The 22,677-nt window shown below is 51.3% G+C and overlaps 1 protein-coding gene across 2 annotated transcripts in view; it reads left to right on the top strand.

The window, feature by feature from the left end:
• CHST11 (carbohydrate sulfotransferase 11) overlaps positions 1–22,677 on the top strand; it is a 258,899-nt gene that overhangs the window by 35,920 nt on the left and 200,302 nt on the right. The gene's annotated exons all lie outside the window — the stretch shown is intronic.

The raw sequence follows: 22,677 nt of genomic DNA, 5'->3' as shown, positions 1-22,677 counted from the left end.
TTTTCTTCTCCTGAAAAGTTGCAAAATCCAAAGAGCTATTGGATAAGATGCTGCATTTTTAATAGATGTTCTTCCCGAGCCTGCTTGTGCTGAGCATTGGTGGGGGGAATTTGGGAAGGGAAAATGGGCTTCTCTCGCCCTTTGAAAAGAGAGGAGGGATTCTTTAGAAGAACAGATTTTTAATTTTTAAATAAGTCTGCACGGTATGTTGTTGTTGTTGTTGTGTGTGTGTGAACTAAATGGACAGTTTACATCTCAGGAGTGCATATTCTCGCACTGCTTCCAACATGCGCTGAATAATAGACTACTGACCCTTCTTCAAAGGGGGAAGCAGGGCAAAAAGCCCATCCCGGAATGTAGACTTCACTTATTCCTCTCACTCCTCCAAATTCCCGATGTGCCTCCGCCCATGTCCCGGGCTGTCAGGAGGCCGCTGACATCTGACTTGGTCTTTGCTTCTAGGTGGAGAGTGTGTGCTTCACAATTGACACGTTTATTCATTCAGCAGATGGTCTTGAACGCCTGCTGGGTTGGGCCCAGAGCTCACCTCTCTGAGAGCATTCTTTCACAGGTCGGGGGCAGGGGGCGTGGAACCCAGCAGAGAGAGAGGGGTCCACTGTCTCCTTGGGTGTGAGGGATATCTGGGGCAGGGTCCATAGGAGAGTTTCTTAAGAGCATCCTAGCAAATCCCACTGAATGAAAGGGTTTCCCTCCTCTCGGGGATGTGTTAATATTTACACGGCTGCCTGGGTGAGCTTTTTAAAATGAGAAAGAACAGTTCACCTCAGCCCCTAGCGTCCAACCCTGCAGCGCTTCCTGTTGCACTTGGCTAAAACCCACACCCCTTCTAGGGTCCATGATGAAGCACTCCGCTGCTGACTGCTGGGTCGGCGATTCAAATGGCCAGTCCCTCCTCGGGAGGAACGCTCTGCTCCAGGGACACACAGCCTCAAAAACCCTACAGGGCAGTTGTGCTCTGTCCTCTGGGATGGGATCGACTCGCTGGCGCCCGGCAACACCTGTGAGCCCCTTTGAGGCCAGTCCTTGCCCACCTTTCTGACTTGTCGCCTGCCACCCGCACCTTCACCTGTTGCCTTCTGATTCAAGAACCAAGTTCACTGCCATCTGGTAGTGATCCTAGAGGACAGAGCCACCCACCCCCATGGGTTTCCTAGACTGTAACTCTTTACAGGAGTAGAAAACCTCCTCTTTTTCCCCGAGGGGGACTGGTGATTTCAAACTGCTGACCTTGTGGTTAGCGGCCCAACACGTAATCCACTGTGCCGTCAGGGGTCCTCTTCCGCCTTCCAGCTCAAATCGTTCTGCCTTGAGGACTCCTTCCTGTCTCAGGGCTTTTGTACTTCCTGTTTCCTCTACCTGAAATCCTTGACTGTCATCAGCCGGTCTCAGCTCATATGTGACCTCCTCATGGTCACCTCCCTTGATCATCCAGTCGAAAAAGTCGCCCCTCCCTCCTTATTATAGCACACTGTTTAAAAAAAAATTAATCATTTTATTGGGGGCTCTTACAAATCTTATAACAACCATCATTCAATCGTATTAAACACACTTGTACATATGTTGCTGTGAACATTTTCAAACGATTTCTTTCTACTTGAACCCTTGATAATCAGCTCCTCTTTCCTCCTCATTCCTTCCCCCACTCTCCCACCTTCATGAATTCTTGATCAATTATATAGTATTGTTATTTTATGTCTTACACTGTCTGTTGTCTTCTTTCACCCACCTTTCTGTTATTCTTCCCCCTTGGGGGGGATATATATATATCCAACTTCGTGATAGATTTCCCTCTATCTCCCCCCATCTCGCTCCCACCATCCTCCTACCCTCATGATATCGCTACTCCCACTACTGTTCGTGAGGGTTTTATCTGTCCTGGATTCCATGTGTCCAGAGCTCTTATCTGTACCAATGTGTGTATTCTGGTCTAGCCAAATTTGTGAGGTAGAACTGAGTCATGGTAGTGGTGGGGAGGAAACGTTCAGGAACTAGAGGAATGATGTGTATTTTGTCGATGCTATACTGCTCCCTGGTTGAATCGTCCCTTCCTTGTGAGGAGATGTCCAATTGTCTACAGATGGACTTTGGGTCTCCACTCCAAGCCTCCTCTTTTACATCGATATAATTGTTTGTTTGGGACCTTTTGATACCTGATACCTGCTCCTGTGGATACCTCATGATCACAGAGGCTGGTGTGCATCTTCCATGTGGGCTTATTTATTTCCCTGCTAGATGGCCGCTTGTTTATCTTCAAGCTTTTAAAGGCCCCAGACACTATATCTTTTGATAGCTGGGCACCATCAGCTTTCTTCACCACATTTGCTTGTGCACCCATTTTGTCTTCAGCATTCAGTGTTGGGAAGGTGAGCATCAAAGACTGCCAGGCTATTAGAACAAAGTGTTCTTGTATAGCATCCTGTCGTACCTTCTTCACAGCATCTCTGGAAATAGCTTTGCTCTGATTTTTCTTTGTCATTGCCCTTCTTCCATCAACAAGAATAGAAGCAGCATGAGGACGGAGCTGTGGCTTCTTCCTTCCCTCCCTGTGTATCTCCAACACACACACACACACACACACACAGCAGTGCCTGGCTCAGCGTAAGAACTCAATACATATTGTTGTTGACGACTGAATAATTCAGTTCCTTTAAACACCCTTGGGATTGAGAGTAAAAATGGAATTCTCTTTGAAAGTGAGTTTTGTTGGCTTTTGTACTCTGCTTCTGGAACTAAGACACAGCGTGGAGATACCACCAGGAGACAGCGCATTGGTTGAGCCAATGAAAGGTTTATCCACAAGAGTTCAGGAGGAACAAGGAGGGAAAATTCACGTTGCAATTGTCTGCACCGGTAACTGTAGTGGTTTGTGTAGCCAGTAGCCAATTCAAGTTTTCTCTCTGTTCACCGTTTGTCATTTATTGTTGTCGTGCGGGCGAATGTGCGCCCAGACTTTTGATGCCATAAAGAGAGAGTTCTTGACAGTGTACAGTGCGTAAAGCAGCTAGACAGGCTTCCCAAACCCCTCCGCCATCCACAGTATGCAAATGTGCTCTAACGGACATGGTGTGCGGTGGCTCAAAGGTTCGCCAGCAACCTGTGCAGCCCGGTCATTCCCAGTCATGTGGGCACTCTTATGAGAGTGCTTCTCTTGGGCCGAGAGCCTGCACCGTGACAGGATGCCTTTTGCTTTCGTCCCGGATGATAAATGTGGAAGAGAAGGCTTTGCTTGGAGCCAGGTAGGCCTGGGGCTATTTAGTGGACTCTCTAGTGGATACGTGGCCTTTATCAGTTACTCTCTCAACAGACGCTGCTTAGTTACTGTCACATCAGCTCCAACTCATGGTGGGGCCCTTGGTCCCGTGGATCACAACCTTGCCTGCGCGGGCACCGTCTTCACAACTGTTGGCGTACTTGAATTTTTCGTGGCCCATGATGTATTTGGAGTCTCTTCGAACGTAGGGGGCTCATCTTTCACCAGCCTCATATCACACAGTATTCTGTGATGGTTCAGATGGGTTTCATTGGCTACTCTTGAGAAGTGGATCACCAGCCTTTCTCTCTCGTCTGCCTTAGTCTGGACGTCCTGCTAGAATCTGCCAAGGATATTTGAAATACGTGTGATATAGCCACCCAGGAGCCAGCACAGTGTGACAGACTGACAGACAGGTTGAGCTAACACCTCCGGAGCTCTACGGAGGTGCAAGCTGCCAGGGACATGCTGGCTTTTAAAATGGGGGCTTTGGACAAGTCTTGTGTGAAGTGCCCCGGAAGCAATAAGCGTGCTCTTTCATTTGATGCGAGGCACGCTGGGAAAACAGGCCTCTGGTTGGCAGCTGAAGGAGGCTTTGAAGGACAAAGACCGTTGGAACTGGGAAACCTCTCTCCGTCCGCCCTTCCCTTCCCTATGCCGTGGCCAGTCCCGGGGGAGACAAGCACTTGGGTTGTGGGGTAGCAGGAAAGATCTGGAGAGACTTGAGGGAGGAGGAGGTCGGTGCAGGGCAGCTGGTCTGAAGCAATCAATCCCGTGGGAGCTTCCAGCTTCTAGGGGAGGACGCATCTCACTGATCTGCCCACAGACGCTTGGCGCTCCCACCACCGACTCCTCAACCCCAGTGAGCTCATGTCCCCAAATAAAATCTCTGGTGGGGTCTCCCTCCAAAGGGATGTGGTGGAGAGGAGAGGAAAGCGGGCACCTGGGTCGCACACCAGAGCCTGCAGCCTGCTGGCTGGCGTCTGGGGCCTGGGCCTTGTCAGACCTACCCTCGCGGAACGGAACCAGCTCTGCAGGGCTCACTGGGAACATCTCGGGGGTGAGAGAGGGTCCCCACTTTTGAAGATGGGTGTTGGAGGCACTTTTCCCAGGGGAAGGAGCTTTGTCTCAAAGCATTAAAATAGAACCCGTTCTAAGGCAGAATACTCCTTTTAAAGTCACAAAACTCCTCCTCACTAGCAACTGGCTCTCACGGAGAGCCATCACCAGAGGCTGATCAGTGCCCTACGTCACCCAATAATCACTGTGCGGGCGGGCCTATCAGTGCCTTACGTCACCCAATAATCACTGTGCGGGCGGGCCTATCAGTGCCCTACATTACCCAATAATCACTGTGCGGGCGGCTGGGTGGGTGGGATGGTAGCTGCCTGGCTGAGAGGTGTCTCACGTGCGGCTTTAAAACATTTAAACAACACGTTCTTTTTACTTGAGCCTTAACATTGCACACCATGTTATAGTCAGTCCTTACTCATGTTAGCAAACCACCAAGTTGGCTCCGACCCATGACCCACCTGCTGCCAACCAGTCCATTCTGATTCATGATGACCCTGTAGGCCAGAGTACATCTGCTCCCTAGGGTTTCTGAGGCTGTGACTCTTTATGCCAGCAGACAGCCTCCTCTCTCTCCCTCTGGGCGCCTTGTGGCCTTGAACCACTGACCTTGTGGTTAGCAGCCCAATGTTTAATCCACACTACTACAAGGTTTCTGATTCATGACAACCTTTATGTACGTTGTTGCTGCCATTGAGTTGTCTCGACTCATAGCGGCCTTATGCACAACAGAACGAAATACTGCCGGGTCCCGGGCCACCGTCACAGGGGGTCCTATGTCTGAGCCCCTTGTTGCAGGCACTGTCAATCCATCTCCTTGAGAACCTTCCCCTTTTCACTGCCCCTCCATTCTACTAAACATGATGTCCTTCTCCAGGGACAGAACGGGACTTGGTTCTGCATCGTCTTCTTAATTGTTGGTCAGCTTGAGTCCCTTGCGGCATAAGTATAGACCCTTTGTGTCAATTTTCGACTGGGAACCCAGTCCCAAACGGACTACCAGCTCCAGCTCCTGTTTGGGCGCTAATGTTCGTGATGGATTATTGTGTTAGCAAATGTTTCAAGTGGTATGAAGCCCGAGAGGATCATGGAACTGCCCCAGGGGGGTTTCTAGGCTGTAATTTGTACAAAGTCGACCGCCGAGTCATGCTCTCATGAAGCTGCTGGGTGAATTGGAGTGGCAACCTTCCCGTGAGCCGTCGAGGGCTCAACCTGGGCACCACTATGGCTCCTAAGTCCCCCAGACTCACTGCCATCGAGTCAGTTCTGACTCAGCGTGATCCGTCTCTGAGACTGTGCATCTTTACAAGGGCAGACAGACTGATCTTTCTCCTGCAGAGCTGCTGGTGGGCTGGACCTACTGACCTTGTGGTTAGCAGCCCATCCCATAGTCCATTACACCACTCTGCCTCCTTATCCACGGTGCTCAAATTAGTTCCACTGTTGACTGAGTGCTCCCTGTGTGTGCGAAGCTCTTTCCGTGCCTCAATTCTCACCACCAGTGTGTGAGGAAGAGTCTGCTATTTCCTGTTATAGAGACTGGGAGGCTCCCTCTGGTCGGCATTGGACTGCTGAGTCGTCGGTGGCTCAAGGCTACTCGCTGCTCCCATAAAGATTTACAGCCTTAGAAAACCCTATAGCAGGCCACTCTGAGTCAGAATTGACTGACTCCGGGGCAGTGGGTTTAGGGTTTTTTGGTTTTTTAATCGAAGGTCACATCCCTAGAAAAAACCAGTGCCTGGAATGCAACCCAGCTTTCTGACCTCCGGCAACTTTCCCTTGACTTGCTAGCAGAATGTGCTATTTAAGCTCCGTGTCATGGATGCACCCACGGCCCACCAGGCACTCAGGAGCTAACGATCTTGTTAGGGCAAGAGGCAGCTCAGCCATCCTGGGGCCTGTCCACATCCAGGCTTAGGCTCTTAAACCCTGGTGACCACCTGCCTTTCTGGGCCTTGAATGCCCCTGCGCTTGGATTAATAATAAAGTAGGTGAGAAGGGAGACACATGCTTTTTAACTTTTTTTTTCTTTCTTGCTGGCTAGCGGGTACATGCTCGGCTGAGCCCACAGTGTGGCAGTCGGTTTCGGTCATGATTACAGCTTTGGAAAGCCTCCTGGGCGGTTCTCCAGTGCCCTGTAGGAACACCGAGTCGAGTGAACTCAATGGCGATGATGCATTTGGTCGAATTACAGGTTCATTCTTAGAGGTCCTCGCCCCTCCCAGTTTGCAGGCCCACCCCGGAAGCACTGGAATGCCTGTCACCATAAATACACGTGTCACGGTTGGCTGCGTTTTGAATTCATCGCATGTTTCGTGTTCTCTTCTTGGTGACCAGGCAGGACAGTCGCCCCGTCTCTGTGAGCATTATCACACGGACTCTCAGCCCCAGCTCCGTGCGCTTGCACTGATGTTTGTGTTGGATTATGGTATTAGCAAATGTTCAGATGGAACGAGGCAACATTCGTTCTGTGGAGAGCTGGCGTGTTCACGTTGGGGGGACCAGGTCCACGCTCTCTCATCTGGTAATCCTATCAGTAAATAAGGCACAGGCAGCTCTTAACAGCCGATTACCCGGCAGGGCTACGCTTTGATGTGCGCCCTTGATGATTCCCTTCTATAACTGGCAGCCTCATGCAGAACTCAGCGGCGCACTGGCTAATCCCCACACTTGTTCTTACGTTGAAAACAAAACAAAACAAAGAGGCCCGGCAAAGAACGCGCTAGGCAAGCGTTCCGCTCCCTGTCACAGACGCCTGGACAGAGCTTCCAGGAAGGGCTTTCACCGAGGGCTCTGGGGACTCACGGGCTGGGGATGTGACCCACGAGAATTCTCGTCTCAGAAGAAGCCTTCCACCCAGAGGTGCAGATGAGCGGCGAGCTGGTGCCCCCTCCACCCCCCCCGCCCCTCCCCGCCTCAGGTCTCTCCATGGCTGCTTGACCCGATGCCAGGGGCAGAATGGTGCTCTGCAGGGTTTCTGGTGGTGAGGTTTGCACAAGTCGATGGTTGTTGGTAGGTGCCAGTGAGGTGGTTCTGACCCAGAGCGACCTTATGGATGCTCAACAGAACAAAACCCGGCCCGGCTCTGCATCCTCCACACCACTGTTCTGCTTGAGCCCATTGTGCCAGCCACTGGGTCGATCTAGGCCCTTCCTCTTTTTCACTGTCCCTCTACTTGACCGAGCCTGATGTCCTTCTGCAGGGACTGGTCTCTCCTGAGAAACATGTCCCAAGCATGTGAGATGGAGTCTAAGGAGCATTCTGGTTGTATTTTTTTTCCCCCCGAAGACAGACTTGGCCCTTCTCCTGACACCCTGTGGTCCTCTGCATATTCATGGCGGCACTACCATTCCGACACACCCATTCGTCTTCAGTCTTCTTTCAGTTAGCAGCTGAGTGCTTAACTGTTTGGGCCGCCAGGGACTTCTGTGGTCCCCGCTGTGGGTAATTTGGCCACCTGTGACCATTTCCGTGACCGATGTGGCAGGTGAATGAGATCCCTCCCAGGAACTCGGTAGAATGCATCTGACGCGGGAGAAGATGACAGGCTTTTAAGGACAGACATTGTCACTGTCATTAAACTCTTGGGATAGTTTTGCAGCTTCTTGAGCATCTTCTGTGCTGAGAGGGAGAAAAAAGTTCATGCCACAGTTTCTCTTCCAATAGAGGTTTCTTCTTTAGTTGTTTAATAGAGTTTTCTGAGATGCTTGATCGCCTTTGGACCTTACCAATCTTTCCTCCTCATTTATCGGCGCTCCTGAGTGCTATAAATATTGAATGGGCTTCTGTGTTAGCCCAGAAGTTGAAGGCTCGATTCCACCCAAGCTTGGCAGTCTACGCCTGAAGAATCAGCTGTGGTGAAGACACATAGGAGTTGACTCGTGGGCAGCCGGTGGGTCTGGCATTTGTTTCTGTCTTTTTTCTCTGCCCTCTATGAGGACGTGGGTTCGTGATGTGGGTTCGTGGAATGGAGAGGAGAAGAGAAGAGGAGGCCCGTAGGGCGACAAGCACGAGAAAGTCAATTGCTGTGTCCTCAGCTGCTTCCAGGGGGACAAATGCCCAGTGACATTGCCCAGTTTTCCACTACCTGTCCGCCATTGAGGATCTGCAGGTCTACCTCCCTGTGCCTACTTTCTTTTACACCAAGCTTCTAGGGATGTAGTCTCCACCTTTCTTCTTCTTCAGTCACACACACACACACACACACACACACACACACACACACACTTTGTTACTGCTCGGAACACACACAGCAGTTTGACTGTTTCTACACGCACCATTCTGCGATGCTGTGTGTCCATTCCTCCCTCCTTTACCGAGCCCTTCCACCCTCATTAACACAACCACACTGCCCTCCCCAGTTCCTGGCTAATCTTTGGGCTTACTGTTTGATCCCATATGGATAGTTTTTTTTTTTTTTTGGTGGGACGAGTCCTGTAATGTGTGCAGCCCCTGAGTCCCTGCGTACAGCATTCAGAGCAGCAGGGCGGGGGAGCCTGGGACCCTCCCCCATATGGATAGTTTTTAACGAACCTGCTGTTCACGGCAGACGTTCTCGTCTGGCTGCGCTACACCATTGTTGGTTTTAAGAAGACTCAAAGTGATCTTTGTTATTTGAAGTTGAAAGATGATCTCTGGGAGTAGTTTCGTGGCTCATCCAGCCTCCAGAAAGCCTAGATTCCATGAGAGTTTGAAATTCTGTTCCACATTTCCTCTCTTTGGATAGGATCTGGCTATGGAATCTTGGCTCACAGTAGTCAGGAACAGCAGCACCATCTAGTTCTTCTGGTCTCCTGGCGAAAGAGGCTGTGGTCGATGGAAGGCCGTCAGCTACATGTCCCACTACCTCCCTCCTATTCCTGGCTTCTTGTTCCAGGAGAATAGACCAGTTGGTGTGCCTGGGATGGCTGCTGGAAAGCTCTTAAGTCCAGACACTCCTGACAAACTAGGAAATAGAACAGAAGCATTAAACAGGACACAAGGCCAGTTAGCTGCAATGTCCCTTGAAACCAGGAGCCTAAACCTCCAAACCAAACACCTCACATCCCGTGCCACAATGATCTGTGGTGGAGTGCATAGGAGGGCCTGGCCTTCAAGACACGCTTGGTGGAGGCTTCCTGGGAAGGCCCCTTTCCCGGCAGATTGCGCTGAATTTCATGTCTGGGTTAGCTGCTGGGGGCCCCCTTAATGATTTCCAAGAGAGTCCACTCAAGCGGGTGTGGGAAGGATTCAGTTCAAAGAGCTGGGACACTTGAGTTAGCCATTGACTTTATTAGGCGTCGGCAGCTGATAGCATTGTTGGAGTTTCTCTGGGGGACTTTTAAATGGATTCGCTTTTAGGCGGTTCAGAGGAATACTCCTTGTTTTCTACGTGTATTTTCTCTCCAGTTGTGAGAAGAGGTGATTCCAATTTGAGTTGTCTCTTGATCCTCCCTGTTTCACAGCCTTCCACGGCTCACTGTTGCTAGCCCGGTGCGTTCCTTTATCCCAGGGCTGGCTTCATTTAGGTGGCCCCTCTGCAGCTTTTGAGGCACCTGTGTGATGTAATGGGCTTAGCCAGAGGTTCTCAACCTTCCTAATGCCCTGACCCTTTCATATAGTTCCTCATGTTGTGGTGACCCTCCCCCCCAACTATAATATTATTTTCGTTGCTACTTCATCACTGTCATTTTGCTACTGTGATGAATCGGGAGACCCCTGTGAAAGGATCATTCAACCCCCAAAGGGGTCACGACCCACAGGTTGAGAACCGCTGGGTTAAGTGCTGGGCTGCCAACCTCTTGTCAGCCTGTGGATTGCCCCATGGGAGAAAAGTGACACTAACTGATCCCGGAAAGACCGACAGCCTCAGAAACCCACAGAGGCAGATCCACTCCGCCCGATAGGATCACTGTGAGTGAGGATCCACTCGATGCCAGTGGATCAGCTGTAGTTCAAGGGACCCTGGTGACGTAGGGATCAGGTGGTTGGCTGCTAATGGAAAGGGTGGAGCTTCAAACCTACCAGCAGCCTGCTTCTGGGAGAGTCACAGCTTCGGGAGCCCTGTGGGCAGGCAGCCGCGGTCCTATTGGATGGCTTGGAGTTCGAATCGATCGGACTGCGGTGATGCTGATCTGAAGTTTAATTCCATTGTGCGCAGTGACCATGTCCCTTTCTTTTAAAACTCCCAAGGATCCCAAGGAGCAAAGCAAACAGTTAGTAAATATTTATTGGTCCACCTCTCCTTGATGCAAAGAGAGAATGCTAGGTTTTTCCGTTCTTTTACAGGCCATTAGGATGGGGTGGGGAGGATGAATTGAGGATGCTGAGTACAAGCACCTTATGCAGTTCTGTGTTCGGACCCTGTGCTCTTAACCTTCCTAAAAGCCATACATCTCTCAGGGAAGGAGTCCTGTGCACGGGCACCTCCATTCATATCTATAACTGCGGGTCATGCAGGTCTTATGAGAAGAAAGAACTCACTGTGTGTGCTCAGGCTCCCAGCTATTTACCCACCTAAGTTGGAAGCTTATGCCCTCAGACAAATGCTTCCCCCACAAACTCCCGCAAAACAAACAGACAAACAAAAGCCCCGCTGCCATTGAGTTGATGCTGACGCAGCGACTCTATTGGACAGGGCAGAACTGCCTCTGTGGGTTTCTGAGACTGTATATCTTTATGGGAATATAAAGCCCCATTTGTCGCCATGGAGCCCCATCTGTCTCCCATGGCTGGTGGTTTTGAACTGCTGACCTTGTAGTTGGCAGCCCAACGCATAACCACTTTGCCACCAGGCCTCATCCGCCACTGTCTGCAGCCCCTTTATTCAGAATTGCCCTAAACTAGAAGCAGCCCATGGAGCCCGGGTGGTGCTGTCTGGGGGTGCTCCTCAGGAGAAAGAGGAGGCTGTCTGTGCTCATGGAGAGGTGCAAAGCCTTGGGGACCCCATATCAGGGTGTGTCCATCCACAGAGTTGTTATTCAGAGATCAACAAGAACCGAGCTCTGCAGCCAGGAAAAGACTCAGAGAAACCTTGACATAGTTCTTCCCGATGCTACCTGTAAGGAGCCAGTCTGAAGAAGTCACTGCTACGGACATCAGACAGACACTGGTGTCTGGACAGCGGATGACCTTAAGAGTTTAGATCAAACCTCTCCGATTGACTGACCACTTTTCAGAAAAAGACACAACAAAACCCAGTGCCCTTCAGCCAATGAAAAATGTTCACCTCATACATAGCCCAGAATCAAGTGGAGGCATCTGCTTTCGCAGCGCCCCTGGATTGTCCCAGCATCGTCTGGGGCCCGCATCGCCCACTTTGGGGAAAATATTCGTTCAGACCAAAAGACCAGGAATAGAATCGCCAGCAAGCTCTGGGGTATCTTATGAGCCCACCCAGAGCCCAGCGGGGAGCTGCTCCACACATATGCTTGGATGACTCCAAATAAGATTCATACAGCTTTGCAGCATTTGACTGCGGATCTCTATCCGGCACCCCAGGTGACCCGTAAGCTCTTTCTGTTTTCCCCTTTAGCTGTCTTCTAGGCGGCCTTTGCTGGGACTTGTTAAAGCGTTTGTCTGCCTCCTGCCCACTTTGATTTATGAGAAGCCCAGTTCTGGGCTCCTCCCTCCTAGAGCAAAGCTCTTGTTTTGTCTCCATGCAATGTTGCTGTTGGATCTTCTCCTGTGTTGTTACTTTGCATGAATACCTGGCAGCTTGTATCGGGGCCTCATTTGCTTTCCTTAGCGCTGCCTCTCAGCATGGCCTCCCTCCTGCAGGACTGTGCAGACGGGTTTATTGGCCTCTCTGTCTTTTATGTTGGGAGGTGAGAGCCTGGGATTATCAAGGCCCTCTTGGTGAGAGAATTTGAGATGAGTTGTCTTAAAGCCATGTGTCGAGAATCAGGGACAACAGGAACCGAGGAGATTGTAAATGACCTGCTGGTTTCTTCTGCACTTTGGTGTTTTCCCTTTGGTGGTGTGGTGCTCATGCATGGGGCTGCTAATCGCAAGGTCCGTAGTTTGAAAACAGCAGCAGCTCCGAGGTAGAAAAATGAGGCTTTCTACTCCCGTGAAGAGTCCTAGTTTTTAGAAATCCACAGGAGCCGTTCTGCTCTGTCCTCTGGGGTCCCTGTGAGTCAGCATTGACTCGACAGTGAGTTTGGGTCTGTTGTGGAGTTTGCGGTGGCTGCTTGATGCTCCCCTGCGCAGTGGACAGGAAGGGTTACATAGGCTGAGAGATGCGTGCTTACCTGGAAAGACAGGTAGGGACAAAGTGCTGGGATGATTATTGTATAGATTGAATTTTGTCATCCGCCCTCCCCCCCCCCCCCCGGTCATAATCCTTTTCTTAATAAGACAGGCTTTAAAGGGGGGATATTAGAATCAATCTTGAGATTGATGGACAGTGTGGACTGACACAGTGGCTGCCGCAATGGAATTCAAACATGATGGCAATTGTGTGAGGGCGGTGCCGGACCTGGCGGTGTCTCCTTCTGCCGTGGGGGGGGGGGGTGTTGCCATGAGCCGGAATCAACTCGACTGCACCTAACAACAACGGCTCTTGAGATTCACCAGGCAAGGGAATGGAAGGCGTCCAAGAGAGAAGCAGCGATGGGGGGAGACACACCTAGGCCTCATGAAGATCACAAGGTCAGCAGTTTGAACCCACCAGCGACTCCAAGGCCTTTGGTTCCTTGACTATTTCCAGCCTCAGGGACCTGAAGGCTCACTTCTTATAGGCTTGCTCCCAGTCAGAATCGACTCACGGCAGTGGGTTTTGTTGGGGCGGGGGAGGGGGGGGGAATGGTGCTTGACCAAGTCATTTGGCCAATGAAGGTGTACACTTACGTACTAGAAGATCCTTGGGGGACAATGGTTAAGCGCCAGGCTGCTTACCCAAAGGTCTATGGGGTGGGGTGGGGGGAGCCCACCAGAGGCTCTGTGGGTGAGAGAACCCAGTGATCTGCTCCCGAAAAGATTCCCAGTTACATAAGCCTGAGGGACAGTTCTACTTCGTCCTGCTACGGAGCTGCTCGGAGCCAGTCAACCAGATGGCACCTGGCAACAGTGCACATCCCTGCTGGTTGCTATGGGGCAGAACAGACCAAATCAAACCGAACCCAGACCAAAAAGCAAGTCCGAGGTCATCTACCCCCACCCCCTATCCCCAGCCCCTGGGTTTCCAGAGGGCTAGCGCTTTTCATTGGGTGGCAATGATCTGTGGGTGATAAGCCATCTCCACCCGCTCTGCAGTTAGTGTTCATATTTTAGCTCTGCCCCCTACACATGTCAGACTGGTCTGTGAAGCTCTGTGAGTCGGCATCACATGCTACGCTGGGCTGCTGGTACACCTGGGAAGGGTGTGCAAGCCGGACCACCAGGTGCAGAGGGTGTTAGAGAGAAAGGAGAGAGCCAGGTGGGAGCCGCCAGGAAGGAGTTTGTGACAGAAAGAGAGCCGTGGAAATGAAGCAAGCTTTCTGTGAGAATCCAGACCCTTCCCAGGCCCTACGCCCAGGGGAGACTTCAGGAGTGGACGCTTGTCCTTTAACTGAGCCAGAAAGGAACTTTTGTTCTGGTGAGCATGCAGGGTCTGTATCAGATCTGGTGGTGGTGAGGTTCTATCTTTGCAGAGGGGTGGGGGGTAGGGATCTTGGCCTTCTGATACCGTGGACGTGTTGTCAGGAGAGACCAGTCCCTGGAGAAGGGCACCATGCTTGGTAAAGGGGAGGGGCGGTGAAAGGGAGGATGTTCCTCCAGGAGATGGATGGACTCAGTGGCGGCAGCAGGGGGCTCAGGCGTGGAAATGATTGTGAGCATGGTGCAGGGGCCAGGCAGTGTTTCGTTCTGTTGTGCAGAGGGTCGCTACAGGGCGGAGCCCACTCGATGGCACCTGACCACAACAACATGGTCCCAGGTGAGGTGGCAGCTGCTCCTGCTAGGACCTTGTTAGGTGCACCTGGGTCTTGAGTTAGATGTATGGTATTAGTCACAGAGTAGGAGGGGAACGGTCATCAGATGGGAGGAACATGCCCTCCCATGCATTTTAAGGGCCCTTCACATTTCGTGTCCAAACCCACCTCTCCCACTGCCTGGTTGGGCAAGTCGCAAACCCTCTCAGTCTCATCACCCACTTGTGGACGGGGGACAGTGATTGGGACCCTCCCGGAAAGGGGTGTATGTGTCTTTAAGAATAAGAGAGCCTGTTGTTAGTTGCTGTGGGGTTGGTGACCTTATGTGTAAGCCGTGACATGCTGCCCAGTCCTGCCTCGGCATTGTGGCCATTGCCATTGTCTCCCTGGCCTCCACGGGGCCTTTACCAAACCCTCTCTTCTGTGTGGGGGAGAGAGAGGACCTCCATTCATCCCCGCTCCAAGTTTCTTGCTAACTCAGTGTGAGGACTCCTGCATGGTTCTGCCCGCTTGGGTTCTGGGTCTTGTTTGTTAGCTTTTTGTTCTTTTCCAGAGACTGGTGTCTCTGGGTGGTCAGTTCAAAGTAACTGTGTGAGCCTGGGTATATTAGAGAAACAAATCCACAGAATCTCATATATGCATAAGAGAGTTTTATACAAAGGGTAAGTGCACATTCAGAAAGCATCCCAACTCAGTGCTGTCCAAGCCCGTAAGTCCAACATTAGTCCGTATGTCTGACACCAATGTACAAAGTTCTCCTCTATCTCTCAAAACACACGCAATGATGCTGACTGCAGGAGGAAAGCCAAATCAGTGAGTGTGTAAGCATCTCAGTGCTGGCAGGGGTCTTCACGCGGCTGCTCCAGCACCCAGGGCTGCATCAGGGTAGGTCCATGCGGCTTCTCCTTAGGGAAGTCTCCAGGAAGTGAACCTTGCCAGCTGAAGCAGGGAACTGGCTAAGGCAGCTGCACCTGGTCTGACCATCAGAGAGCAAGAGACCTGAGAACCAGAAAGGTGAGGCCCTTCAATTAATCCCACATGTATTATCAGCCAGGTTGACACAATAAACCTTAACATTCTCTGTAACCAAGATGGATCCATGGATAGTGCTCAGGTGAGCCCCTGGCCCCTTCAAAGTAGCTAACAATAAATTTTCCCATCTGCAACCCTGGAGCCCTGGTGGTGTAGTGGGCTATTTGGAGGGCTACTAATGGAAAGATTAGCTGTTCAAAACCAGCCGCTGCTCTGCAGACGAGAGATGGGGCTATCCCTGTAAACAGTTACAGGGGCTCTCCCATCTTATAGTCATCCCAAGTCGTAATCAAATCTTTAAAAAAGTCTCTTGTCTGGGAGCTCCTTTATTTAGAGCATGGGTGGGGAACATCGTGCCCGTGGGTGGGTCCTTGAAGGCCCTCAAAATCCTCAAGACCAAGGAACTCACAGGCGTCACCAAAGAGAAGCAATTCCAGCCATCACCTTGGGGGTGGGTTAATGAAATGTTTGACCAGTGTGGGCCAAGAAGGATGTTCTCAGTATCCAAATGGCCCTTAGCAGAAAAAGGTTCCCCATCCCTGATTTAGAGGAGCTTGGCCAGGGTGCCCATCAGCTCCAAGTCCCATGTATCCCGGATGCTGCAGGGCAACACCTGGAGTGAGTCGCCCCACCTGGAGGGCCCCCGGGGCTGGAGCTGCCCTTCCCCTGAGCCCTGGCCCTCACTGCTGGCAATAGCCTTGTCCGTAAGGGACACACCAGGACCCATTCCCTGTCTCTGTGGCCAGGGACGACATCAGGAGCCAGTCAGCAAGGGAGGCTGTGGCTGAGGATTTGGGCGCAGGAAAAAGAAAATTCCTGTGAGGGGAGAGAAAAAGCCGGGGGCTGATTCATACCACAGTGGCCCCCGCCGCCTCCCTCGGCATCAGGCCTGCAGGGCTCACGGGAGCATGTGTCAGACGTCATCCCTGTCAGGCCCGGGTAATCATTTCCTTCTGCAGCTCCCACCACATTCTGCTGTTTTGAAGCCCCAGAAGCCCCTCCCCCTGTGGGGCAAGTTCTCCATCACAATCACTCCGGGGTCAACGCTGGGCAGTTCGTGTTGGTCCCCGGGGTCAGGCGTGGTGGCCTGTCATGGGGTCCTCCTCACACCTCGAAGTTGTTGACAGGCCTCACAAGTCCAAAGTTCCCTTTGGAGACAGGGAACATAGAAGCAGCACGGCAGTGCCTCGGCGCATCTGAAACGTGAGTCCCGTCTGCATTTCCCGTCCGAATGCCCAGTGGCTGGGGACACAGCCCTTTTGGCCTCCGAGCCGGGTCCTCCTCTGCTACCGGCAGTCACGCCCGTACAGGTGAACGAGAAGGGGACATAAAGCGCCCTCCATGGTTCTTAGCTAGTTGCCTTTCTTCCTGGCACACTCAGGAGAATGAGCCCGGCTCCCTGGCTGTCTGGTCCCAGCATTCACTGCCCCTCGGGCAGCATCCGTGTAATGAGTGCTTCTCGGAGTGCCTGTGAAGGGATCATTCCTCAGGGCCTGTGTCAGTGCCTCCTCCTATTTTAGAGCTGGGGTGAAATCTCATTTCCCACCGGCTGGTGCAGCCCCGGCTTTCCGGGTTCCATCTCTCGATGGGAACGCCGTGAGCATCTTTGCTCCTCAAGGATCCCGGTTCTGGCAGGGCTGTCACATATGCTTAAGCAAACCAGACACCTGCCTTCTGACCTGCAGAAATCCAGCCCACCTGGCTTTGCCCGGGAAGCACCTGCTGGGGGTGGTGTGCGGCTTCATGCTGAGTTGGATTGCAGCCAGGGCCCTTCTTAGTCGGCTGTCAGTGCAGGTCTGGGTGGGGTGGCAGCCTGAAGTGAGGGAGTCTCTTAGGAAGGGTGTGCAGTCCTAGAATTTAGGGCCCCTTGGAATGTTCTTGGAAAGGCCTCTGTGTGGCAACAGTTTGCTCTCAGCCGCTAACCTGAAGGTGGGTGGTTTGAATCCACCTATCAGCCCCATGCGAGAAAGGCCTGAAGACCTGATCTTTTAAAGATGACAGTGAAGAAAACCCTATGGAGCAGTTCTACCCTATCACGTGTGGGGTCGCCATGACATGAGTCAGAATTAACACCCCAGCAACAGGTGCTCTTTTGTTTTTAGAATGTTCTAGAAGGGTCTTGGGAGGAGATGAGGCAGTCAGGGTGCGATGTAGCAACGATGAAAAATACAACTTTCCTCTATTTCCTAAATGCTTCCTGCCTACCCACTATCATGATCCCAATTCTACCTTACAAATCTGGCTAGACCAGAGAATGTACACTGGTACAGACAGGAACTGGAAACACAGGGAATCCAGGGCGGATGGTCCCTTCAGGACCAGTGGTGTGAGTGGCGATACCGGGAGGGTAGAGGGTGAGTGGGTTGGAAAGGGGGAACCGATTACAAGGATCTGCTGTGACATCCTCCCTGGGGGATGGACAACAGAAAAGTGGGTGAAGGGAGACGTTGGACAGGGCAAGATATGGCAAAATAATAATTTATGAATTATCAAGAGTTCATGAGGGAGGGGGAAGCAGGGAGAGAGGGGGAAAATGAGGAGCTGATGCCAGGTGGAGAGCAAATATTTTGAGAATGATGAGGGCAACGAATGTACAAATGTGCTTTACACAATTGATGTATGTGTGGATTGTGATCAGAGTTGTATGAACTCCCAATAAAACGATTAAAAAAAAGATATAAACAACAACAAAAAAGAATGTTCTAGAATGTTTTTTCAGGGGTTCCTGAGTGGTACAAACAATTAATGCACTTAGCTGCTGACGGAAAGGCTGGGCCTTTAAGTTCACCTATGGCTGCCTTGGAAGAAAGGCCTGGATATCTTCCTCCCAGATCAGCCTTTGAACACCCTTGGGTCACAGTGATAGTCTGGCACTCTGTGCATGAATGGAATGTTCTGCTCTAAGCCCAGTTGATCAAACGCATTGTCATCGCGTTCATTTCAAACCTTAGCAACCCTGTAGGACAGGGTAGAACTGCCCGCGCAGGTTTCTGAGATGGCCTGTCTTTACGGGAGCAGACAGCCTCATCTTTTCCCCTCGGAGTGGCTGGTAGATTGGAACTGCTGACCCTTTGGTTTACCCCCTATGCCACCAAGGCTCCCAAAAGCCAGTTCATGGGTTTCTTGAGAAGCTTGTTAAGTGTGTCCATTCCTGGGCCCCATTTGGGGGTTCTGAGTTATAGATCTGGGAGGCTGGGGTGGCCGTGTTGGACAAGCCCTGTCACAGACACGTTGGGTGTTCCAACCAGCTTTCCCCCAAGTTTTCACCAACGTCTCCAAGGGAGAAAGATGATCTGCCCTTGTGAAGATTGACAGCCAGGAGACCCCTATGTAGGGTCCCTGTGAGTTGGGAATTGACTCAGTGGCAGTGGGTTTATGGTTTATTGGGGGTGGGGGACATGACACAGGACAGTTTTGCTTGTCATGATTTGGGATGCTTGATTGCTTTTGGCTTCTGGTGCGTAGAGAGCCCAGAGGCTGCCATTCAGCATCCTACAGCGTCGAGTTCGGCCCCACAGCACAGTTGTCTGGTCCTGCCTGTCTTTCTGAGGAGCCCTGTGGTGCATGGTGCAAGTGCTTGGCTGCTCACAGCAAAGGCGTGCGCCAAACCTACCCTGTGCGCCTCGGGAGAAAGGTGTGGCAGTCTGCTTCCACAAAGCTCTCAGCCTTGGAACCCCTCACGGGGGCAGGTGTGCTGGGCCATGCGTGCTCTGGGAGTCGTGATCCTGTCGGCAGCAACAGGTTTCTCGGGGTCTTCGTTTCCGAAGGCCACCACAGCACGGTGCCACCATCAGAGTGGCTTTAGGGAGCAGAGCGTCATTGTCTGGCTGTGCCAGAGGCTGGAAGAGGGTCTGGCGCTGTGTGGGCTCCTGCTGAGGGTTCAAGGCTGTTTGTGCGTCTCTCCTGGCTTCTGGCAGTGCTTGGCGTTTCTTTGTTGCTTGGAGAAGTGACTCTCCAGCTGGGGTCTCCTGCTGGGTGAGTCTGTCCTCACCTGAGCACCGCTCAGGATCTGGAACCTTCCTGCACCTGTCCATCTGAACTGATCACACCACCCATTGTCATCGCCTTGATCCCAACTCATAACGTCCTGATCACACCCACCCGTTGTCATCGCCCTGATCCCAACTCAAAACGTCTTGATCACACCCACCCATTGTCATCGCCTTGATCCCAACTCATAACGTCCCTGGGATAATGTCAGATATAGATAGATAGATAGATAGATAGATAGATAGATAGATAGATAGATAGATGGTCACCTTTACAGGCACAGGGATTCATTGGGCGTGAACATATCTCTTTGAGTAGCACAGTTCCATCTATAGGAGGCCTTACGTTTCAGTCGTATCGAGGCTGAGAAACACTGGGGACTTTTGTCTCACCAGTGCTTCCTTTAACTTAACTCTGTCTGTTAGGTGCCTTGAGCAGGTGACCCCATGCACGGGAGTACAGCATTCTGGGATCTCAGGTCAGCAGGTCTAGCCCCGAGCCCTGAATTTCTAAGAAGTGCCTGTGAGACGTTGCCAGCCCTACTCCCCACCCCCAGCCCCTCCAGACCCAACTCTGCACTGCAGTTCTCAGAACAAGCCAGTCAGTGTGACACAGGCCGGGATTGAAATCACAGCTCTGCAACTTGATGAGCGAGCGGTGTGACCTCGGCACATACCTTAACCCCTGTCACTTACATATTTCCTCTATAAGACGGGCATGGTGTTGCTCAGCTACAAGGAGAGCTCCCTCTGGAAGGCGCTCAGCTGGGCCCAGGCCTGCGGGGCGCTCAGTAAGGGTGGCCGTGGCCTTTCCTCTCATTGCCGCGACCATTCTTTGCGGAGTAACTCAGCCCTGCTTGTCCAGGGCCTTGTTATTTATCTTCTTTGTGTCTAATACCCGGCTCAGCTAGGATTAAGTGGAGGAGATGGAAAGGATTACCTCTGAGATGGTGAATTATACAGATAACTAGCCCGGTCTTTACTCATAAATCACCCTACCCGCTGCCACCAGATGCGTTGAAACTGGAATACAACCATCTAGTTCATCTGGTCGCAGGCTGGAAGAAGTTCACTTCTCATGGGCCGTTTGTCCTGTGCCCGTGTTTCTTTCCTGAGTCCTTGGATTTCTATACTCTCCTTGGCTTCAGCTGGGAAGAGACCAATGGCTGTGTCTTAGACGGCTGTTGGCAAGGCTTTAAGGCCCTAGCCATCACTCACCGTCCTAGGATGCAGGGCATACAACGCCGAACGATGCTCTGCCAGGTAAGCAAGTTGTCCCACCAGGCAAGGGTCTCAAGCCTTCATACTCGGTCAATCAGCCCTGAGATGCTGGGTTCGGCTTGGGGTAGTACCTGTAACGGTGCCCTTTACGAGGTGTCAAATATGAGGGGGCAGCGCCATTTCATGGAAAAATCCCTTTATCTTTTAATTCCATTGATTCATGAACTTTCCGAAGCCCCCTCATCTATATGACTATATTTGCCACACACATTAGCATGCAGATCCACACATGTATGCAGACATGTCAGCCTATGTTACCATAAGTAGTTCATCATGGTTGTTTAAAAACTGTATGAAGGGGACTTCAAAATGTTTGTGGGAAAATGCATTCGCCTAAACTCATGTACTCATCTACACACAAGTACATACATGCTCATATGTTCACGTGTGCCGTCCTCGACACATGCACACTTACCTGTCTACCTATGCTACCACACATAGTTTATTATAGATGTTGCAAAATTGTAGGAGGGGACTTCAAAAAGAGTTGTGGGAAAATCCCATTATTTTTTAATTCCATTTTTTCCCACAAACTTTTTGAAGCCCCTCATATGGGACAGCGTTTACTTAAATTATTCCTTATTCTTGCAGCGTCTGTGTCCTCATTTACCACGGACAAGCCATGCAGGTGTCGCCTGTACTGGGTATTGCCTTTCCCGTCAACAAAAGTAACAATTGTCTACCATCTTGGAAGTGATTTTTTGCTCTCTGCTCCTCCCCCCACCTCCCCACCCCCCAATTCATCTCATTTCTCGGTGCCGTAGAGTTGATGCTGACTCACAGCGACCCTGTAGGACAGGGTAGACCAGCACCTATGAATTTCTGAGAGTGTAACTCTAAGTAGAAAGCCTCATCTTTCTCCCAAGGAATGGATGGTGGTTTCGAACTACTGACCTTGCAGGTAGCAGCCCAACATGTACCCCTGAAGCCATCCGTCCCTGGTAACTGGCAAATATCATTGCTGTCTGTGTTTTCCTATTCTTGAGTTTTTATAAAAGGGAGAGCATACAATATTCGCCCTTTGTGATGGATTTAGAATGTCTTCCAGCCTCCTCCATGTTGTTTTACACACTCCTCAATATTCTTCCTAGAGGCGGCATTCCGCTGTATTGATGGGGCACGCATGGTCTGTCCACTCTTCTCTTGATGCGTACCTGGTGGTCTCCGTTTTTCTGTTACTGTGAAGGATGCTGCACTGGGTGTGGGCGTGCATGCCTGTCTATGTTGTTGTGCTGACAGTTCTAGGACATAGACCTAGGAGTACGATTTCTGGATCATAAGGTATTTATAGTCTAGCTTTCTGAGGAAACGCCATTCTGCTTCCCACTCCTTAAAATCTTAAAGAGCAGATACCACTTTGAAGACGAAGGTGTCTCATATTTCCATTGGCCTCACAGACAAGCAACAGCCGGACAAGGCCAAAGGGAGACCAAAGACTTGATGCATCTGGATTAGGATGCTGGCACTGAGCACGGACTGCGCCGTGGACGGCCGGAGGACCAAACAAATCTTTCTCAGAGGAAACACAGTCAGAATGTTCCTTAGAAGAGAGGATGGCGAGACTTTGCCTCGTGTACTTTGGACACGTTGTCAGGAGAGACCAGTTCCTGGCGAAGGACATCATGCTTGGTAAAGTGGAGGGGCGGCAAAAAAAAAGAGGCAGGCCCTTGACAGGATGGGTTGACACAGTGGCTGCATCATGCGTCTGGCGCAGGACCAGGCAGTGTTTCTTGCTGCTGGCCAGAGGGTCGCTAGGAGGCAGAGCCAGTTCAGTGACACCTAAACCACAGCAACAACGTGTGTTCCTTCCCTTCCTCCCGGCTCAAAAATGAAGAGAAACCAAATTCCCTGGATTCGGTCATTTTCAGCCTACAGAGGAAAAGGAGAATTAAAGTAAGAAAGACATAAAAATGTATTAGATTGTGACTCTAAGACACGTATCTACAGGATATTACTGCAGTCGACCAGTCGACCCTAAAATTTCACTTCTTTTTTCCCTTTCCACCTTTCCAACTTTGGGTAGTGAGGTGTTCCCACAAGATGGTCAGTGCTCGGGAAGATGGTCCCCAGAGGAGGGAGGAGGGGACACAGTAACCTCTTGCCCTGACTGATCTCTTTGGCAGGGGCTCTTACTTTCTTTTGC

Source organism: Tenrec ecaudatus, chromosome 6, assembly GCF_050624435.1.
Source record: "Tenrec ecaudatus isolate mTenEca1 chromosome 6, mTenEca1.hap1, whole genome shotgun sequence".
Lineage (NCBI taxonomy): Eukaryota > Metazoa > Chordata > Mammalia > Afrosoricida > Tenrecidae > Tenrec > Tenrec ecaudatus.
Note: the sequence above shows the minus strand (reverse complement) of the source record. Positions and strands in the feature narration are given on the sequence as shown.